At 33.6% G+C, this 23,477-nt stretch overlaps 1 pseudogene; it reads left to right on the top strand.

The window, feature by feature from the left end:
• The first annotated feature begins 3,100 nt into the window (after positions 1-3,100).
• The window catches only part of LOC110591352, a 30,914-nt pseudogene continuing 10,537 nt past the window's right edge, over positions 3,101-23,477 (top strand).

Consider the following 23,477-nt stretch of genomic DNA (forward strand, 5'->3'; position numbering starts at 1 on the left):
TTGGGAACATTAGCTCATGAAATCAGCACCTTAATGGGTTTCTATAATGTAAAATAGCTTATATGCAATTGGTAAATAAGGAATGATGTTACTATAACAAAGAATTTGTCCATACTACATTTTCTCTAACATTTAATTCTTTAAAATAGCACTTTATTTATTTATTTTTTAAGATTTTATTTAATCATTTGAGAGAGAGAGCACAAGCAGGGGGAATGGCAAAGGGAGAGGAAAAGCAGGCTCCCTGCTAAGCAGGGAGAAGGATGTGGGGCTTGATCCCAGGACCCTGAGATCATGACCTGAGCCTAAGGCAGAGGCTTAACTGGCTGAACCACCCAGGCGCCCCTTGCCTAACGTTTTTAAAATATATTTTTTGTTCCTCCAGATAAAGGCAATCACACTCAAAATGAAATACACAACTGGAAACAGCAAACTGTAATACAGTGCAAAACTTTCCATGATACCCAATCATCTCATGCTCTTTTTGTTGCTCAGTTTAGCACCATAATCTCTCCTGGATATGCTTATTTCATAGTTCCACCAGATTTGTACACTCTTCTCATGTCTCCACAACTAAACAACCATAGCACTTCCTTGTACCTTTTATATCAAGTCTGTCCCCCATTTTATTCATTCTAATGTAAAGTATTATATCTACGGTAGTATTTTGTTACTTATTAGAAATGAACCTGTCTTGTATATGCTCTAGTATAATTATTAGAATTTTTATAATTGTTGGCACTCTGATTACAAAAATGCATATGATTTGAGTTTCCTGTTCTTTGTCTTATATTTTTAATGCATGATTGTGAAGAATCTGAGGTTTTGCTACAATTCATATACCACATTAGAGCAGAAATAATACATCGAATAATGTTTGGAATATAGAGAACACTCAAGAAATATTAGTTATTGTTACTATTGTGTTCTTTCTTTCAAAGGCTAGTCCTAAATCAAAAGGAGCAGCAAACAAAATAGTAATCTAGTCAACAAGGTTAACTGATTGTTTTTTAAAGTAAAGACATTTTGTATGTGCTGTGGGTGCAAAGATGAATAGGACATTATCTCTGCTTGTCGGAAGCTCACAAATATATCAGATATCATGATATTAAATGCCATTATAAAAGCATGAACAAACTTCTATGGGCAAAACAACGTGGATTCATACATTCTAGTCAGGTGGAAAACCATGTGACAATTTATTGTGGAGCAAGTAATATATGACAGACTAGCAGAGGGTCTAGATTTAAAAGCTGAGATAGGACACTCAGTAAAATTTGAATTTCTGATAAACAACAAATAGATTTTTTTTTTAAGATTTTATTTATTTGACAGTGAGAGATACAGCGAGAGAGGGAACACAAGCAGGGGGAGTGGGAGAGGGAGAAGCAGGCTTCCCGCTGAGCAGGGAGCCCGATGCAGGGCTCGATCGCAGGATCCCGGGATCATGACCTGAGCCGAAGGCAGACGCTTAACGACTGAGCCACCCAGGCACCCCAACAAATAGATTTTTTAATATAAATTTCACATACAATATTTGGGACATAATTACACTAAAAATTTATCTGCTGTTTATCACAAATTCAAAGTGGCCTGGAGTCCTGGACTTTTATTTGCTAAATATGGCAACCTTAGAGGACATTCAGAAAGAGGAAATATGTTTGCAAAAAAGTTGATATTGAAATAAAATAGGAGGTTCAGAAGATCTAAAGTGTGATTGGAAGGAGAAATATTTTATATGCAGTGATTAAATAACTCATGAAATTTGGGTTTGGATTTGTCAGCCCTGGGTCTAAAAGAGATTCAGACATGAAGGTGGACTCAGTGTCTTATAAAGCTTTCCCTTCACAAAACACAGAAATATTGGACAAAGAGTAAAGAAAACACACTTTTTTTTTTTTTTTGGAAAAGGTAGACTTTTTTTTTTAAAGATTTTATTTATTTATTTAATTGACAGAGAGAGAGAGAGACAGCGTGAGGGGGAACACAAGCAGGGGGAGTGGGAGAGGGAGAAGCAGGCTTCCCGTAGAGCAGAGAGCCGGATGTGGGACTCGATCCCAGGACCCTGGGATCATGACCTGAGCCGAAGGCAGTCGTTTAACCAACTGAGCCACCCAGGCGCCCCAAAAAGGTAGACTTTTAATAACTGCTTTTATCACCAGGCTAAGTCATGCAGTTACAAAGTAGTTAGAAATTTCTGAAAGGATATTGTTGTTTAAAAAAAAAAATCTCATTCTTACATAAATAATCTCTAGTAGTTCATTGGGACACTACTGTTCAAAAAGCCCTGGGGAAATAACTCCCAAACAAAACACTCAACCCAAGGTTGTTTCCAGCCCAATGGTAATGAAGCTGTGTGCAAGAATTCAGGCCTCTCGAAGAAGACACCATGTCAGGCCTAGTCGGAGCCATTGGCAGGGCTCGGAGCCGCCAGCTAGACTCCAAAGTGGGAGCCCAAGTGGTTTTTTTCTGGGACACCCTACTTGAATTATTGTTCAATTAGACAACACAGTAGATCTTCAAAGGAGAACAATTAATTAACGTGATGAGGAGGTCACTGTACTCTTTGGACTATACGTCGTAATTGCGGTTAGTAAATTCTGACAGTCTTAACAAAAATAGCCTCCACCATTTGCAGGTATGAAGATAACTTAATTCTCTATCAGCTATTTTATTTTTGCTTGACAACAATACATGATTGACAAGCTATAAATGATACTGCTTTATATTATAAAAATACTAGCTTTTTTTCATTTATTATATTTATAGGCATTCACTGCTTGAGTCAAGGTTAGGCTTGGTAAGTGATTAAAGGCAATTTTATTACAGCAGCATGTACTTATTATTCTAAGAGAGTAAAATGCATAAAGGGAAACAGCTTTTATTTTTGTTGCTATCTGTAAAATTGAGTTACTTTGCTGATGTAAAATACCAGTAACTCACTTGAGGACCATGCCACCTTCTGAAAATGCTCACACCTATTGCTCAGAAGCATCACCCTTACAGCGTATCTCAGACTCGTCCAGAGCCGATGTGGTCAGCAGCTGGCTGTTCTTGGGCAACGGGTGTGTTCCTGGCCCCAGCTCTGACTGCACTCAAAGCTCTGGCTTCTTTGATGACGTGTAAGTGTGCAGTGGTTGAGGTGCCATTTGGGGGTGCCAAGGCTGGTGTTAAGATCAATCCCAAGAACTATACTGATAATGAATTGGAAAAGATCACAAGGAGGTTTACCGTGCAGCTGGTGAAGAAGGGCTTTATTGGTCCTGGCATTGATGTGCCTGCCCCAGACATGAGCATGGGTGAGTGGGAGATGTCCTGGATTGCTGACACCTATGACAGCACCATAGGGCACTATGATATTAATGCCCATGCTTGTGTTACCGGTAAGCCCATCAGTCAGGGCGGAATCCACGGGCGGATCTCTGCTACTCGCCTGGGAGTCTTCCATGGGATTGAAAATTTCACCAACGAAGCTTCTTAGATGAGTATTTTAGGAATGACACCAGGGTTTGGAGATAAAACATTCATTGTTCAGGGATTTGGTAATGTAGGCCTGCACTCTATGAGATATTTACATAGTTTTGGTGCTAAATGTGTTGGTGTTGGTGAATCTGATGGGAGCATATGAAATCCAGATGGTACTGACCCAGAGGAACTGGAAGACTTCAGACTGTAACATGGATCAATCCCGGGCTTCCCCAGGGCAAAGCCCTGTGAAGGGTGCATCTTGGAAGCTGACTGTGACATCCCGATCCCTGCTGCCAGTGAAAAGCAGCTGACCAAGTCCAATGCACTCAGAGTCAAAGCCAAGATCATTGCCACTTTTTTTTTTAAAGATTTTATTTATTTATTTGAGAGAGAGAATGAGAGAGAGAGAGAGAGCATGAGAGGGGGGAGGGTCAGAGGGAGAAGCAGGCTCCCTGCCGAGCAGGGAGCCCGATGCAGGACTCGATCCAGGGACTCCAGGATCATGACCTGAGCCGAAGGCAGTCGCTTAACCAACTGAGCCACCCAGGCGCCCTATCATTGCCACTTTTATAGCATGGTTTTACTCAAAAGAATACCAAGGGAGGGGACCAAGGTTCTGCTCACCACAGTTCCTCCAAAAATCCGTAAACTGATACTAACAGGTTCACAAGGATCTAGATGCAAATGCTATAAACCTAGAAATTTAGAGATTAATATCCACAGAAGAAAAAAATAGAATTAATCATGGCCCTATACAAAGTTGGATCATTATCCATGAGAACCACATTAAGATACAGTGGCTAACTGATTCAAAAAAAAAAAAGATGAGACTATTATTTTCACTACTATGTACGATTAAATTTCTTTTTACAGATTTTATTTATTTATTTGACAGAGTGAGAGACAGCGAGAGAGGGAACACAAGCAGGGGGAGTGGGAGAGGGAGAAGCAGGTTTCCCTCTAAGCAGGGAGCCCGATGAGGGGCTGGATCCCAGGACCCTGGGATCATGACCTGAGCCGAAGGCAGACACTTAACGACTGAGCCACCCAGGCACCCCAACGATTAAAATTTTCAACCCACAGCACATTGGTTTTCTTTTTCTCTTGCCTGGGGAAATGTTACTTGTTTCCATTTCTGGACCAACAGCAAACTTACCTAAGTAACTGAAATATCTTTTTTTTTTGTAATTTATTCTTTGCTTCTCAATTCTAGATTTCATTATCATATGGCAATATTAGCAGAGAATACTGAGAATTAAAATGAAATTCAATAAAGTGATCTGGCAAAACATAGCATTCTAAGGAAAAATAAATTAATGCTATTAACCTTAAGTCTATTTGAAACAGGCATCTCTTTACAAGTAACTATTATACACACATACGCATTTCCTTGGAGATGAAGGAATGATATGCAAGATTAATGTAATCATGTAAACTACCTCACAGGTTATGGACCTTGACCATTTCATTATTGTGCAAATTGACTTTTAATGATTCTCAAATAGAGAAAAGCCAGGAAATTATTTTTAAAATATTTTCAATGCATTCAGAAAACGAGGATAGCAAATTCCATGAGAAAACTGTAAAGTTGTTAAGTTTCAGTGCTATTTTCTGTGCTATTTCGGTGATTTATATAATTCCCAGATAAACCTCAAGGCCTGAAGGCTACAGAATATTCTGCATTGAATGTCATGCAATTCACACACAGGTTGTTCTTACTTGCCCTGTGTAACTTGATTTATGCGTCACCTTGCCTAGGCTTTCGTTCCCAGTCTTTGCTCAAACACTAGTCTAAATGTTGCTGTGAAGGTATTTCGTAGATGTGACTAACATTGATAAATTGTTGATTTTAAACACAGAAGATTATCCTCCATAATGTGGTTGGACCTCTCCAGTCAAAGGAGTTAAGAGGAAAAACAGATTTACCAGAGTAGAAGGAATTCTGCCTTGGTTTCCAGGCTGCTATCCTGCCCTATGTATTTCGGACTCAAGACTCTAAGTATTCAAGTATAAACTGATATTCTATGCTAAAATAAAGCACAGGAAGTGCAGTTATTACAAAGCCAAGAATTAAATGGGATTAATTGGGAATTTGAAATCTTATACATTTTATACATCGATGAGGCACTTAGTTCTCTGGAACTGGTAAGCATAGAGGTACTATATTCTTGATTATGTGCTTAGGTAATGTGTTTATGTTTAATTAAATTTAAATACTCAAATTCTTTTTTAACTATAGTCCAAAATTTTCATTTCCAAAAGTAATGCTTGTTATTATTTAATGTGTTGGTGTATCTGGGTGTTCTCTTTTGTGTCTAACTTATGTATGACATCTTGTGCCAAACACTTCCAACACCTTACTTAAATTAATGTCAGTCAAGTACAAATATAAATATATTTTCATTTTTTTTTTCCTTTTTCTAAATTTTGGAAGATTTTAGTGATATTGAAAAATTAATGAAAATATTTTTAAAAGATGAAAGAATAGATATTTCCTTTAACTCCTATTCTTCTTGAATTTTCTTCTTAACTAATATGGAAAGGAAAATCCTGGAATTCCTTATGGTGAAGGAACTAGCCAGTTGCATGGTTAATTGATTGTTCAGAATGGGTAGTGTTATTATCACTAGTGCTGTTGTTTTTACTAGCTTTGGTCTTTCAATAGCTATGTTCTCACTTACCAAGGAAGTTATTCTTTATTTAAATTATAGGTTAATTAATCTGTATATGGGTACAGCCATACCTTGGAAATATTGCAGGTTTAGTTCCAGACCACTGTAATAAAATGAATATCAAAAAAAAAAAAAGTGAGTGAAATGAATTTTTTGGTTTGCTAGCGTATATAAAAGTTATGTTTATACTATGTGGTAGTCCACTAAGTGTGCAATAACATTATGGGTAAAAAAATATACCTACCTTAATTATAAGATATTTATTGCTAAAAAATGCTAACCATCATCCAAGCTTTCAGCAAGTTATAATCACTGATTACAAATCCCCATGAAAAACAGTAATAATGAAAAATTGTGAAATATAAATTACCAAAATGTGACACAGAGACACGAAATGGTGCTGATTGATGCTCAATGCAGGGTTGTCACAAACTTTCAATTTGTAAAAAATGGAAAAACACAATATCTGCAATACACAATAAAGCAACGAGCAACAAAATGAGTTATGCCTATATAGGAATATATTAAAAAAGAATGCTTAGGAACTTAAATGTTTATATATGAAAAACTCCTTTATGAATTATAGATTCAGCAATTTATTAAATAAATTAACTAAATATATAGATTTAATAATTTATTAAAATTTGTATCAATAGAGGAGTTTTGCTCTTCTTAAAATCTTGATGGGGAAAATATAAACATCTAGGGTATAATTTTTTGATGAATTATAATCCTAATAAAATAATACATATTTAGAAACTATGTATTGATGGACATTAAGGAGGGCATGTGATGTGATGAGCACCGGGTGTTAAATGCAACTAATGAATCATTGAACACTACATCAAAAACTAATGATGTACTATATGTTGGCTAATTGAATTTAAGTAAATAAATAAATAAACTATGTATTGGGTATAAAATAGGTCAATCTTACTATTTAATCCCAAAAAGAGCAGCATTAAAAAAAAATTCAAGCAAGGATAACTCTCTTCTCATTACTAGAATGTGTGAGAAAAACAGTTAAATAAATTACAAGATATAAAATAAGCACTTATGTTGTTTATGTTTCTGAGTTTAATGTATATTCGAGATAATTACATAAGCATGTGGCTTCCCTAACATATTTCCAAACTATTTGAAATTAAAGATACAGCAAGCATAAATATACACATACATTTTTCTACATATATATGTACACTGTAGAGCATAGTTATATTATTGTACATCATGATAAAGAGATTTAAAACCTAAGAAAATTCACTTTTTCTAATGCATGAGATTTGTCACTTAATCTTTCTATGACAAATTATATTTACTAAGAACTTCAGATGAACTGGGCATTGTGCTTGAATGAGGACATCAAAGATAATATAGACAAACTCTCTGATTTGGTATCATTAATAATTACCAAAAGAGATATAACATAATGAAGTTGTTCAATAAATATTTCACAGAGTTATTTTTTGTTTTTTAAAGTTAGCTTTTAGGATGAATAAGTTTCCAGAGAATGGAAGGGGGAGTAAGAACATTTTCACATTTCATTTTTATTTAATAAAAAATCATCATCTCCTACATTCTAGAATATCTGAAAAATATGTGTGTATGTATTTTTGTGCATATGTGTGTTTATAAATTGAAATATGGTTGTATATATGTAATAATACATAAAGTATTATTTCTACTTCCAAGTGAGCTTAATATCCAGTGAAAAGGAAATGCAATGTTATAATTTATAACAATATTATATTTGTTATTTTGATAATATCATTAAGACTTATTGATTTTATTACTTTACCTTCTTTGGGAGCTTATTATGTACCAAAGACTGTGGAAAGGACCCTATAAATTCCAGTTAATTTAGTTAATTATAAAGCAATATAAACATAGTATAGAAGCAAGGAAGATGGTGACAATTATTCCTGCTGGTGGGAAAAGGGAATATTTCACACAGTAGATAAAAATTCAAACTAGGTGTTGAGGATGGGGAGGGTTCTACCCAATTGGGGTAAATCATTCCTGAAAGGGAATATTTTGAGAAATGTGGGAAATATGAAAGTGAATGGTGTATTCCAAAACTTGGTCAACAAAGATGTGACTGGAACCTGGAGTATAATGTTCTACAGATGGGTAAGAGCAGAGGATATGATAATAATAGTGATGATAATAATAATAAATTTGAAGACCAATTAAAATCAAATTGTAAAGATCATCTTTTGGCTATTAATTTTCTATGAATAGTAAGAAAAACTTAAAACTTTACTTCAGAGGACTATGAAATTTTGTGTTAAAAATTGGTATCTAATACACAATGCTTAAAGGAAATTAAAAAGCAAAGTATATCAAGATATCCATAGATGTGCATAAATGTTGAGTTGTTGCTGCTCCTGGGTGGCTCAGTAGGTTAAGTGTCTGTGTTGGGCTCGGGTCATGACCTCTGGTCCTGGGATAAAGCCCCACATATGCTTCCTGCTCAGTGTGGTATCTGCTTCTCCCTCTCCCTCTGCTCCTCCTCCCGCTCACTCTCAAATAAATAAATAAATAAAATCTTAAATATATAAATAAATAAATGTTGACTTGGTACTCTTAAGATAGTACTCCTAACATTTTATTCTCATTAAATAATTTTTTATGAAATATATATATATATTTTTAAGATTTTATTTATTTATTTGAGAGAGAGAGAGAATGAGAGACAGAGAGCACGAGAGGGAAGAGGGCAGAGGGGGAAGCAGACCCCCCGCTGAGCAGGGAGCCTGACGCGGGACTCGATCCCGGGACTCCAGGATCATGACCTGAGCCGAAGGCAGTCGCTTAACCAACTGAGCCACCCAGGCGCCCCTGAAAATATATATTTAGAAAGAGATGGATATTTATATCAGTATCTATAAAAGAAAAAAAGATAGAAAAAGGTATAAATAGGGAAAAAAGTATAAAAAGGAGAGGTAGAGGAATGAAAAGAGAAAAGAAGGAAGAAGCAGTCAAAGGAACAGACCTGGATGACTAATATGGGGAAATGTTTGAGTGTGCTCCAATACAAATACATGTTGTATTAAATTAATATGCAATCTATTAAATTTTTAAAATTGTTTTTATATTACAATGAAATTCACATTTTTTAAAAAAGTTTTTTTTAGGAAAAAATTGAAATTTATCCTTATAAAATTGAAATACATCCTTATACTACATCCCAGGGTCAACCACAGTATTTGGATATATCCTTACAGATATTTAAATATTTATGCTATGCATATATAAAAATCTATGTTGTGTATATGCTATATGTATATTAAAGTACCATATAGTGATGCTAGTATTTAGCTCTCCAAGAAGACTTTTTAAAGTTTTATAGAAAACTAAACCTAAGTATATAGCTCAATGAATTTTCACAAACTGATCAGCTATGAAACCAGGAACCAGATTCAGAAAGTGTATTGCCAGTGTGCAAGTAGCCTTCTCTTAGCCTTCAGGTAAAAACCATCATTTTCTCCTGGAGAATCAACATTTCAGTTTCTTAGGAATATATTTGACTGTTTTTCACTTTACATAAATAAACTCAATGTACAGTCTTTTTTATCTGGCTGCTTCAACTCACCTTTATTTTTAAGATACGTATTGTTGCATGTAGTTGTGGATCATTCATTTTCATTCCTTTATGGTATGCCAGCAAGTGATTATACTGCAATTTAGGTACCCATATTTATCATCCTATTGTGCTGATATGAACACTCATATGCCTGTCATTAGAGAATCCTTGCATGTGTTCTGTAGGCTCTATACCTAGGAATGGAAATTCTGATTCATAGGGTTTGCATATGTTCAGCTTTAGCAGATCATGCCAAACATTTTCCCTAAATGGTTTTACCAATTTACTCTCCTCACTGATATATGAAAATTTTGGAGCAACACATCTTTGTTTTGTATATATACATTTGTCTTTTTAAAATTTTTGGCCTTTCTGATGGGCCATGGTGGTGTATAATATATATACCATTATATGCAAAGTCTAATATATATTGGGCATTGTTTTTTAGAGCAGCTTTTTGTTCACAGCAAATTTCAGAGGCAGGTATAGAGATTTTCCAAATACCCGCTGCCCTCACACATGCATAGCTACCCCTTTAATCCATATCTCCCACCAAAGTGGTATATTTATTGTAATTGATGAACCTATATTGATAAATCATTATCACCCAGAGTTCACAATTTACATTGTCGTACCTTCTTCATGTACATTCTGAGTTTAGACAAATGTATAATGACATGTCTCTACCATTTCGGTATCATATAGAAAAGCATCACTACTCTAAAAATCCTCTGTGTTCTGCCTATTCATCCCTTCGTCTCCCTGAAACCCTTGACACTTCTGATCTTTTTAATGACTCCATAGTCTTTTTCTTTTCCAGAATATCATATAGTTGGAATCATACAGATTCCAAGCCTTCTCAGATTGGCTTGATGCACCACAGTTTATCAACTTAAGAATATCCTGGTTGTTTCAAAGTTTTGGCAGTCATGAATAAAGCTCCTATAAATATCCATGTGCAGGTTTTTGTGTATACATAATTTTTCAATTCACTTGGGTAAATACCAAGGAGAATGGTTGCTGAAGTCTATGGTAAGAGTATGTTTAGTTTTGTAAGAAACCACCAAACTGTCTTCCAAAATAGTTCTACCATTTTGCATTCCCACCAGCTATGTGTAGGGAGTTTTTCTGTTTTTTGTTATCTGTTTTTTTGTTGTTGTTACACATACTTGACAGCATTTGGTGGTGTCAGTGTTCTGGATTTTGGCCATTGTGATAGGTGTAATAATTTCTTATTGTTTTAATTTGCATTTCCCTGATGACATATGATGTGGAGCATTCTTCATATGATTATCTGCCATCTGTATATCTTCTCTGGTAAGGGGTCTATTAATGTCTTTGGCCCATATTTTAATTGTGTTCTATGTTTTCTTATTGCTGAGTTTTAAGTTCTAAAAAGTTAGAAAAAGCTAAGACCAAAGGAAAGGTTCCAACGATTAAATAAAGTAAGTTTAACACTAGCTTGCACAAGACTTAAAAAGAGAACTAAGAGGAGTTACTCCACTAATGACATAGTGAGTCACTGATTTTTTATATGAAAGAAATGGAAAAGTATTGAATGGTTTTAAGTTAAGAGTGAAATAATCACACTTGTAATTTTGGAAAAATTACTTTGAAGCAAGACTGAATTAAAGTGGTTTACAATTAGAGCAATTAGAGTCAAGGAAACCATTATAAGGTATTAACATAATTTAGCTGAGAACACACTTTTACCTTCAAATTATTTTCACTCAGCATACTGAAACTATGGTTTATTGTTTTCTAGCATACAATCGGAAAGAGAAATATCCAATGACACTTTGAGTCCTGTTCCTCTTTTTGGTTTTTTTCATCCCCTTCATCTATGAATATAGTTCTTCTGTTTTTTCTCTCTCTCCCTCTCTCTATTGGTTAATCTTCTCTTTTTAGTTATTTCAGGAACTCAAGTTTGATAAAAAGTACAGAAACAAAAACATAAGACATTTCAAGATTCTACTTACTAATAATTTCATCATGGAAAATTTGTGACAGGAAAATATCTCTGATTTAAAAGACAAAAACTTGTACTTTTTTTTTTAAAGCAACTGTTTACCAGTGTTTTACACCTTTTGAATAAATTATAGGAATAATAATCACAGAGGTAGAGGAAAATAAGAAATCATCTACTACAATTACTTACATTATAGGTAAGAACATTGGGGCCCATAAAGTTATAATGACCATTTGTCTCATACCTGACTTTTAGTATTATGGATCTGCTTATATCATTACCCTATAGATAGTTGTCCAAGAATGAATACACATTTATCCCTTAACGAAAATGTTGACCTTGTTTAGTGCAATTTTTTTTTCTCCAGTAAAAAAGAACTTTTTTTTTCTCTACTGTTATCTCTGACATACTGGGGAGAACAGAGATCATGAAATGTGTCTTTAAATTTTGAACATGTTTCAATAACCTGCCAGCTCTAAGACTATTCATTTAACTCAACTTGAAGAAAATTTTGAAGGCCTATTCCATCACTGACTCCCAAAGGTTAGACCAAGTTTGAACTTTGAGCAATGAACCTTTAGAGGGAGGGCATATTGAACTATAATTTGTCATTTTTCAGGAGAAAAATGTACCTATTATAAGAAATAAATGGGAAATTAATTGTTTCACCTCGCTTGTGCTTAAGAGAACAGACTGTCATTCTATACAGGAATCTGGAATCTATACAGGAATCTAGTTTGGCAAATGCCAGGAACTTATTATCACTGGGTTGATAAAGTAAGAAATCATTAAATATTCTTGTCAGAAAATATTCAGCATATGTATATTCCAAAGTTTTTTTTCTTATTTTAAATAGAACATTCTAAGTATTAAGGCAGCTAATCTGGTAAGAGTTATATAAAGTAAAACCTGTTAATGGAATAAAGCTAAATATTGACCCACACTTTTTATCTAAGGTACATTGGTAACTGTACTGCTTTTATATGTATTTCCAAAAATATTTCATAGAAGCAGTAGCTCTTTTGTGTGTGGGTGATCATTTGAGTTGACAAAGTATTCTGACACTCATTTTCTTTTTCTCAGAAACTTCTGCCATTTAACTTCTCAAGCACATTTAATGTCTCTATCTCAACTGACAGAAACAGAAAGTGCACTTATATTTAGAGAAACTTTGCTTGTAATGAGTGATCTGTTAGTTTTGGATACAAAATTCAGTTCTTTCTGACAGTTCATACCTTTTTCTCAAAATGAACACAAATTTAATTATATAAATGAGCATCTGCTAATGTAAGTGAATGAAATAATAACATAAGATTCACCTGAACACAACACACAAATTGGCATAAAATAAGAATGATGTCTGCAAGTGTGAATGAAGGAAATGTTATGTAACCTCTGTCCATTCAAAAGAGAATGATAAAAAGTGTTGAAGTCATTTTGGTGGAGCACTGGATTATTACTCCTCAGAGTGGAGACAAAATTGAATTGATCAAAATTCTTACAGGTAGTTGATGTGCAAATATTATGCACAGAGAATAGAAAAATACAATGTGATTGGTTATATAAAGTAAAATCATGGAAAAATAGAAAACTTTTGACCTAATTTGTAGATTATGAAAAATTAATCTGCATTGCAATTATTTACATTTTTATCACTTTATGACAACTACTTCAACTCTATTTTAGAAATGAATAAGGTATAAGATAAATTTAGAAAAAATGAGCTCTGTCATCTTTCATTTTATGATGAACCTAAAACTTTTATGTTTTTCATTGTTTTTTTTTTTACAACTTCATAGATATATTCTAAGAAATGTTAACTTCCTTAGGAAGAAAAAGTGACCTAAAGTTTTATTCTTGAATGGTACTTCACTTGCTTTTGTGTTGAATTTAAATAAAAATAATAGTATTAATTATAGTATTAAACTGTATTATTCATATTTAATTATATTGTTAAACTAAGTTAATAATTGGTCACATTTCAGAGAAATTATTTTATCTCCATCTCTTAAATTTATTGCTCCTCTCCAATTTATATCAATCTACTTATCCCTCTAGTCTTTGTGTGTTTTGAAAAGTTTGTACTTAATGTTAAAAATGTTATTTTTAGATTTGGGGAATTTATAGATATTAATATTTTATTTTCTGACTCCTTGTTCTAAAACAAAACGTGAAGAGCATATTATATGCCAGTACCTCATTGGAACTTTGTAGTTAGTGTGCAAAAAGAACAAGAGCAGTCGATGGTGTATTACTAATCTGGACAAAACTTTGCAAAACACAGCACATACTTGCACACATGTACCTTCTTCAGACAGGGTATGTGGAATCATTGCAAGGTAAAAGAGTCTATTGTGAAAAAAGAAAGGGAAAGGAAGTTATATTTGTAGACCATTCTTTCTCCCGTTTTTTTGTTTTTGTTTTTTATCTCAGTTTTTCCCCCATAGAACATTAACTACACTGCTCCTACTTTTGTTATTCAGCCTGTCTAATGAGACTGAGGAAGTTAGTATTAAGACCATGTTGCTCCGTATTTATCTCCTTTGAACAAGATCTTGAATGTCAAGGCTAGTAACGAAAGAGCAAATCTGGGAAGGCACATACAGGATTTTCTAATCTTTCCTGTTTTTGAATATTATATCTAAGCAATATGTATATCTAGTACAACATAGACTCTCCTGATTGATGTTTTGGTGCTCAAATGTCAACAACTCTGTGAAAGATATACTTAGAAGCAGAATTTTGAGTCATGGGCTTTAATTATACTCAGAATAACAGATATTCCTTGCTCCACATCTTTCTAACACCTGATATTACCACATTGTTTTTGTGTAATTGATTAAGTATGTTTAGGTTTTGTTATAATTTTAGTATTTCAGTGTGGTTCTAGTTTGCATTTCCTTGATGACAAATGATTTTGAGAACATTCTTTATAGGCTTCTGGCCATTTGTGTGCCTTCTCTTATAAAGTATAATTTCAAGATTTTTACCTATCTAGGAGGGTAAGGGAATGTCTGGTTTTGGTTATGCAAGTGTATCACTTTTATATTTCATCTCTGAGTCTATTGCCAAATAAATACGTTGAAACTATGTATCTCAGAACATAACTTGCATTTCCTCTCTCTTAATGATTTATTTTGATATACAAAAGTTGGCTAAGTTTAATATAAACCAAATCATAAATCTCTACCTTTACAGTGATGTTCCGTTTAAGAAAATGTTACTGCAGTAAGGTCATGAAAATATTCTTCCTTATTTCTGGAAATGTCTTGTTTTGATCTATAATCTATCTGGAATTGACACCTGTGTTTATTGTAATTTCTAGATCTAAATCATTTTGATTATGGATATCCAATTAATACAGGGCCCTTTATTAAAAAGACTATGCTATCCAGGAATAAAGAGGAATATCCTCAACTTGATAAAGAATACCTACAAAAACCAATAGATAACATCACATTTAACGGTAAATAACTAAATGCTTTCCTGCTGAGATCAGGAATAAAGCAATGCTCCTTTCTCACCAGTCTTATTCGAAATCATACTACAAATTCTTCCTAGTGCAATAAGACAAGAAAAGAAAATAGAAGTATACAAGTTCAGAAGAAGAAAATAAAAATGTCTTATTTATTTATTTATTTATTTATTCATTTATTTATTTATTTAACAAATTCCAGATTGTCTATGTAGAAAACTGCAAAGAATCAACAAAAAACTTTCTGGAGTTAATATGCAGTTGTATTAACTACATTTTCTTTTTATTTATTTATTTATTTATTTATTTATTTATTTATTTATTTAAATTGTGTTCTTGATGTTCCAGGGCTTTGCTGACTGGGGAGATGCTGTTTTCAAGGCTAGTCATTTCTTAGAGAAAATGGAGACTGCTATTCATATGCAAATTAACCAATCCATAGCTTACACTTCCAATTACCTTTGTGTGGCTTTTACACTACCAGAAGCAACATTCCTATCTACCCTAATCATCCTAGTTTCACTTACCAGGACAACTGGAAGTGGCCACTATAACCCTAGAGCCCATTGGAATTCAAAGTAGCCAATCCTAAACCTTCCTACCCTACTTTCTCTTGTCTTTTCCATGGAAACCACAGTAAACCCTTCTGCCAATGCTTTTCACTTACTCTTTCTGCTTCTTGACAGAACATGGTGCTTCTTCTTGTGACCTCATATGGTGTGGCATGCCTCTTATTCTTGGGATCTGTGATTTACAAATTATCTTTTGAATGGCAGTCATTTCCTGATCTGTTGGTCTTAAAATACATGGTCTAAAATACATGACAAAACCTGTTTTTTTTAAAACTGCAATTACAGCAAAGTTGTGACAAAATGTTAATATACAAAAGTCAATGGCTTTCTTATATTCCAGCAATGAACAATTGGAATTGGAAATTAAACACATAATATCATTTATATAAGCACCTCAACTAAGAAATTTTTAGATATAAATGTAATAAAATATGCATGGGATATATATATGAGGAGAAATATAAAACTCTTATAATGAAACTTAGAAAAGATCTAAATATTTTGAGAAATATTCCATCTACGTGGATAAAAAGACTCAATATTATCACAATGTAAGTTCTTCCCAATTTAATGAAGACCAGGAATAACCAACACAATATTGAAGGAGTAGGACCATTTGGAGGACTTACATTACCTGACTTTAAGACTTACTATAAAACTACAGTAATCAAGACTCTACAGTAATCAAGACAAATCAAGGTGTTGGTGAATATATATACTAACAGGTTAATGAAACAAAACTGAGACCCCAGGATAGACCCACACAAATACAGTCAACAGATCTTTGACAAAGCAACAAAAGTAATACAATTAAGAAAGGATGATCATTTCAACAAATGGTGCTGAAAAAACTGGACATCCACATGCAAGAAAAAAATGAATCTGGACACAAACTTTATACTATTCACAAAAATTAACTCAAAATGGATTATAGACCTAAATGGAAAATGGAAAACTACAAAACTCCTAGAAGACAACATAGAAGAAAATCTAGATGTCTTGGATTTAGTGGTGATTTCATAGGTACAAAACAAAAGCACAACACAGGAAATAAAAATTGTTAATTTGGACTTTGTTAAAACTAAAAACTTCTGCTTTGAGAAAGATACTGTGAAAAGAATAAACAACAACAACAACAAACCACAGACATGGATAAAATATTTTCAAAAGATATTTGAGAAAGGACTGTTACCAAAAATGTAAAGAATTATTAAAACTCAATAATATGAAAAAAACAACCCAATTTAAAAATGAAAAATTTCAACAGACCTCTTGCCAAAGAAAGATATAAAGATGACAGGCATATGAAAAGATACTCTACATCATAAGTTACCAGGGAAATGCAAATTAAAACAATAAGATACTACTACACACATATTAAAATAGCTAAAATCTCAAACCCTGACCATATCAATGCTGCCAAGGACATGGAGCAACAGGAACTATCATTTGTTGCTGATAATGAGAAATGATCCTGTATGTTCTACTCAATTTTTATATAAACCCAACACTTCTCAAAAAAAAAATAGTCTATTAAAAAAAAAATGTAAAAAAAAAAAAAATGTAGCCTTTCCTTACTGCATGGCTACAGTGTCCTCATCTTATGTCAAATGATCTTAAATGTGGTGGTCTGTTTTTCCTTTCTTTCCCCACTACTCCATTACATTATATATTTATATAACCTGTGCCGATACCATACTGCTGAAATTACGGTACTTTAAGTATGTTTTGCTATCCACTAGGTTCAGGCTTTCAACTTTCAATCTTTCAGAATGTTTTGTTTTTTCAGCAGCACATTGTTTCCCCCAGTATACTTTGTTCTAAGCTGGCTGTGTGTGCTCTCCAGTTATTTACTCTTGTTTGCAAAATACCAAATATCACCCCTTACCAAATCTTTACCTTGGTCTACAGGGCTATATATGATTTGTCACCATAGTTCTAGCCTTTATTTCTTGTTGCTTTTCCCTTGCTCTCCTCAATCCAGGCACCCCGGCTGCCTCTCTTTTCTGCAAACCCATGAAGCACAGTACATTTTATGGTCTTTGCATTTGCTGAACACTCTGCTTATTCTGCTATTTTACCAGTTTTGCATCTGTCTAGCTTCTTCCTCCTTCCACTTCTATGAAAATCTGATATTCTAAACAAAGCTTTCCCTAAATATCATTGTTTGAAAATAATTTCAGTGCCCCACAATCCCTACGCCCTCTCTACTTCATTTTTCTGTTATTGTCAAATTATACCTATATTCTTGAAAATATAGTACTTCCAAAGTACCTCATTATAAATCATCGAATATGATTCTTTTCTCCAGTGTTCTTGAGTTCCAAAATTGTATATCTCATGTTGTGTATGTTCAATAAAAATAACTTATCAATCATTAAAAATCCTGTTAATCTGGCTGTTGTATAACTCTCCAATTTTATTTAAGCCAACTCTTGCCATACTATTATTACTGCCAAATTAACCTTCTGTTATTTGTTAAACTATTAGTTATTAGAACAACAGAAATATAAATTTACATTTAGTGATGCATAAAGATATCCAAAGTATATTGTTAATTCAATAATCCATGTATCAAAGTAATATATGTTTATAAACATAATATTCTAAAAACAAAGGAATGAATGCACATATACTTGTATAAAATGTAAAAGAAGCTTTTCATAGTTTATCCTCTGGGAAACTGGTGCCTTATGAGAAAAGGACTTTTAGTTGTAGTTTTCATATCTTTAATGAATTTTTTTTTATTATGCACAGAGAATAATTTTACATGATAAACTATTTAAAAAATAAGCAGTTATACAGAAAGCATTTCTCATCACTTGGTTTATTTTGAGGGGAGAAATTTTGGCACTGCAGGTTTTTTGAGCTCCATGTCCACAAGGTAGCTTCCCATTACCACAACTTCTCCACCAGGAACAAAAGATATTAAACTGTTGTCATTTAATATAAGGTAATATCTCATTTCTTAAGCAGTGTATTTTCCTCCATTTTAAATGAATTTTTATTCTATAAAATTTTATAAAAATGGAATAATCTTTAGTATAAAAAAGTGTCTAACATAGCAAAATATGTGAAATTACGAATGCTAAAGCTTCAGTATGTTATCCAGAAATTGAAATTATAAACACAACACTATTCATTGAACTCTCCCACAGAACAAGATTAATTTCAATAATGCTTCTGCTTTAAACATCATCAGCATGTGTAAGATTAATCATGGTTCAGTGAGATGTATTGTTGGAATGTTTGATGCCTATTAATGTCCTCACAGTTGTGGTTATTTGTCTTCATATTTAAAAGTTGTTGCAATCTTAGCATTAGTAATGTGCAAAGTCATTGCTCTACAAAGTCTCCAATTATGCATAATGGATCCACTTTTAATACGGGACATACATCTTAAAAGTATTATTTGCTCTTATGTAACATCTTTAAGTGCTTTCCAAAAAATAAATATTGTTAAAAATCTAACTTTATATCTTTCATAATATGACAGTCTCAAGAAAAGCAGAGGCACAAATGCAATTTCAAATATTACTTTTCATTTGGTTAATGAAGATGTTAATACAGTAGTTTCCCCTTATCCACGATTGCTCTTTCCGTGGTTTCAGTTACTTGAGGTCAACTGCTCTCCAGAAGCAGATGATCCTCCTTCTGACAGTATGTCAAAAGGTAGGTAATAGCCTAACGCTCTATGTCATTCTCCTCACTTCATCTCATCAGTTGGCAGTTAATCTTTCACATCATCACAAGAAGAAGGGTAGTTGCATTACAATAAGATATTTTGGGAAAGAGAGAGAGAGAACACATTCACATAATTTTTATTACAGTAAAATGTTATAATTACTTTATTTTATTATTAGTTATGGTTGTTAATATCTGACTGTGCTTGATCTATAAATTAAACTTTATCATTGCTATATGTTTATAGGGAAAAAAAACCATAGGATATATAGGGTTCGCTATTATCTATGATTTCAGGCATCCACTGGTGTTCTTGGAATGTATCCACTGCAGATAAGGGGAATTACTGTATATTGAATTTGTCAATATCTGCAGTTACCTTTAAAAATTAAAATATAAAATTGTTAGATTGTCTAACCACATAAGTACAAAAGTAAAGTTTTACACAAATTCTTCCACCTTTTCATCTCTTCAATTACCATCTAATACTGATATCTTAATACATGCTTATTTCCAACCAGACCACACTTTTGAACTTCAAATCTATGTAATTACTGCATAACTAAATTCTCCAGTTGAATGTTTTATAAATACCTTAAACAAATGTGCCCCAGAGTGTCTCTGCTACCATTGTTCTTGTAATATTTGCAGTGGAAATCAACATCATACTACACAATATTTTTGCCCAGACTTGAAATCTAAGGATTCTTTCTGTATGGCTTTCTTTTCTATAAACTTTACATACAATTCAATTTTAGATTTCCTCCTAAATTTCTCTTGAATCATTTACTATTTTTTTCCTTGCTAACTACTAACACCATATCAAGATTGCATCTTTCTTTGTCTGTGCCAGAGAAATATTCTCCTACCAGTCTACCCATATCAATTCTCACTTATCATTGTACTGAGAGTAAATCTCAAAAAATATAAAACATGCTTTTCAACTTCTTTAAAAAAAAAAAAAAAACATGTCTTCTAACTTTTTTCTTAAAATACTACAGGGACTCCTTGTTGCTCTTAGAAGATATTCTAAAATGTTTAAACTACACTATAGGGTTTTAAATGGTCATCTCTTTGCTTACCTTTACAGCCATACTTACCATTCTTCCATTTTATTATTTTTTGGCACCCACATTTTCCTTCTCTCACTTCTTAGTCTTGACATGAGCTCAATTTTTTAATAACTTCTTACATAACTCTTCCTTTAACTATGTCCTAAGTTAATGTAAACCTAATACTCTATTTCATATTATTCCAGTGTGCTTCCCTTTAATCTTTCCTTTTTATGTCCATGTTTCAAATATTTTTCACATCACCGAAACCATTTATTTTTTGTTCTCATTCTTCCACTTTAACATTAATATCAAATCAGTGACCACGTTTTCTTTTGATTCAGTCATCTTATCTCAAAACATTAATAATGTCTTTCAACTCATTTTCATTTCCAGTGCTACAACTATCATCCAGTTACCCTCATTTTGATGTTTTAATCTAATAGCCATGTTCCTATCCTTCTGTCAATCTCTGAACTTCATTGATGTGAGACTGGTTTCCAGATGCTAGAAATAAAGTAGTGAACAATATTTATATATGTCTCATGAAGTTTATAACCAAATGGAGGGGATGAACAAGTGGGTGAATAAACAAACAATAATGAACAATTACACACCATGATCAGACTAAACATCATATGATGCAATACATAGAAACCTTATAAAATGTCTCATTATTATAATGTGCAAATGGTTTATTTAGATTACTTCATTGAACTCTTCCCTGGAACATTCTTTAGTTTTCATCATTACTTTAATTTTGCACAGGACACAAACAAGAGTCAAAGAGATTACATGATTTTCAAATGTCCTCTAACAGGTGACATGTTGATGACAATTATGGATATGGATCTAGATTATTTCCCTGGCCTGAAGAAGCATGCTTCCCCACCCCCAGTTAATCACAGTGCCCTTCTGTATCCCTTCTATATTTCCTTGAGTCCAGGTAACTCTAAAAATATGGAGCATTTAAGTTGCACTTGATTTATATTTCATTTTTTTATGGTTTTTTTTTAAAGATTTTATTTATTTATTTGAGAGAGAGAGAGAATGAGAGACAGAGAGCATGAGAGGGAGGAGGGTCAGAGGGAGAAGCAGACTCTCTGCGAAGCAGGGAGCCCGATGCGGGACTCGATCCCGGGAATCCAGGATCATGACCTGAGCCGAAGGCAGTCACTTAACCAACTGAGCCACCCAGGCGCCCCACACTTGATTTATATTTCTAAATATGGTTCACTATTATTGTTGTTGTGGTTGTTTGTTTTGATTTTTTGGTGAGTATGCAAGGGTTCATTTACTGGACTCTCTTTGTATTAATTATTACCAAGATGGAGGTGATTTTTTAAAATAAATAAAAACATGCTAGTAAATATAGGGTTAAATCTACAGGGAAAATATCATACTAACAAATCAGTAACCAAATGATAGAGTAAAATAATAATATATATTCAATATGATGTTTTTGTCCCCTGCAATCTCTACTCAGGGAGAAGCTCTCAGGTTCTGGCTAAATTGCATTACTTAAGGAGGCGGGAATGGTGGGACAGTTAGGCTAAGCATGGGGTAGACATTGAGCATGTTATTTCTCATAGTTGACATTGTTTTAGCTTGGATTTCTTGTCACATTTCTGAAATAACTATTCAAAATAATATTCATGCTGTAAGAGGGGCCCTTGTAAACTGATAATGCTGTATCTTCACAAAAATCCTTTCTGAAACAATTTGTATTGGTTCACATATCAGAAGGTAGACCATAAAGATAAAGTTTTTTTTTTTTGTACAAATAAAAAGAAAAACATAATATTGACTTATGTCTACCTATGATTTGCATGAACTTTCTCAGATATCATTACCTCTGTTAAAACTATTATTTAGAAGACAAAATATAAGGGCACCTGGGTGGCTCAGTCAGTTAAGCATCCGCCTTCAGCTCAGGTCATGATCCAAGGGTCTTGGGATCGAGCCCCGCATCAGGCTCCCTGCTCCACTCCCACTCCCACTGCTTATGTTCTTGGTCAGTGAGGAGCCTGCTTCTCCCTCAGCCTGCCACTCTCCCTGCTTGTGCTCTCTCTCTATATATATATAAATAAATAAATAAAATCTTAAAAAAAACTAAAAAAAAGAAGACAGCTTATAAAAAAATAATCTGGACTTTTAAAAACAATTAAGTGTGATAAATACATACTTATGTATTTATCTTTGAGATAGATAATAAAAGGGAAGGTTTAGTAATATAACTTCGTTTTGTAATTAGATCTAATTATTGCCATATGTTAAAAAACTATATTTCTTTGATTTATTCTTAATATATATATATATTTTTTTTTAAGATTTTATTTATTTATTTGAGAGAGAGAGAATGAGAGACAGAGAGCAGGAGAGGGAGGAGGGTCAGAGGGAGAAGCAGACTCCCCGCTGAGCAGGGAGCCTGATGTGGGGCTCTATCCCGGGACTCCAGGATCATGACCTGAGCCGAAGGCAGTCGCTTAACCAACTGAGCCACCCAGGCGCCCCATATTCTTAATATATATTTTTTAAAGATTTTATTTATTTATTTGACAGAGAGAGACACAGTGAGAGAGGGAACACAAGCAGGGGGAGTGGGAGAGGAAGAAACAGGCTTCCCGCTGAGCAGGGAACCCGATATAGGGCTTGATCCCAGGACCGTGGGATCATGACCTGAGCCGAAGGCAGACGCTTAACGACTAGCCACCCAGGCACCCCTTCTTAATATTTTTGAAAATATTTTCCAAGTCATATAGAATTCAGCACTTGAAATTATTTTGTTTTGTTCTGTTTTGATTCAGCAACTCCTTTCTTCTTTTCTCACAGTATGCATTTGATTTTAGGCCACCTTTGTCATTTCCTAGACACAAGCATTTTTCTATACTGGCCTCCTTAATTCCCCGTTTTTTTTTTGTTTCATGCACAGACTCTGAGTAAGACATGATCAAACAAAAATAATTCTTCTTCCTAGGTCTGCATTGCTTATTTGCTGT

The sequence above is a fragment of the Neomonachus schauinslandi genome, chromosome 2 (genome assembly GCF_002201575.2).
Source record: "Neomonachus schauinslandi chromosome 2, ASM220157v2, whole genome shotgun sequence".
Lineage (NCBI taxonomy): Eukaryota > Metazoa > Chordata > Mammalia > Carnivora > Phocidae > Neomonachus > Neomonachus schauinslandi.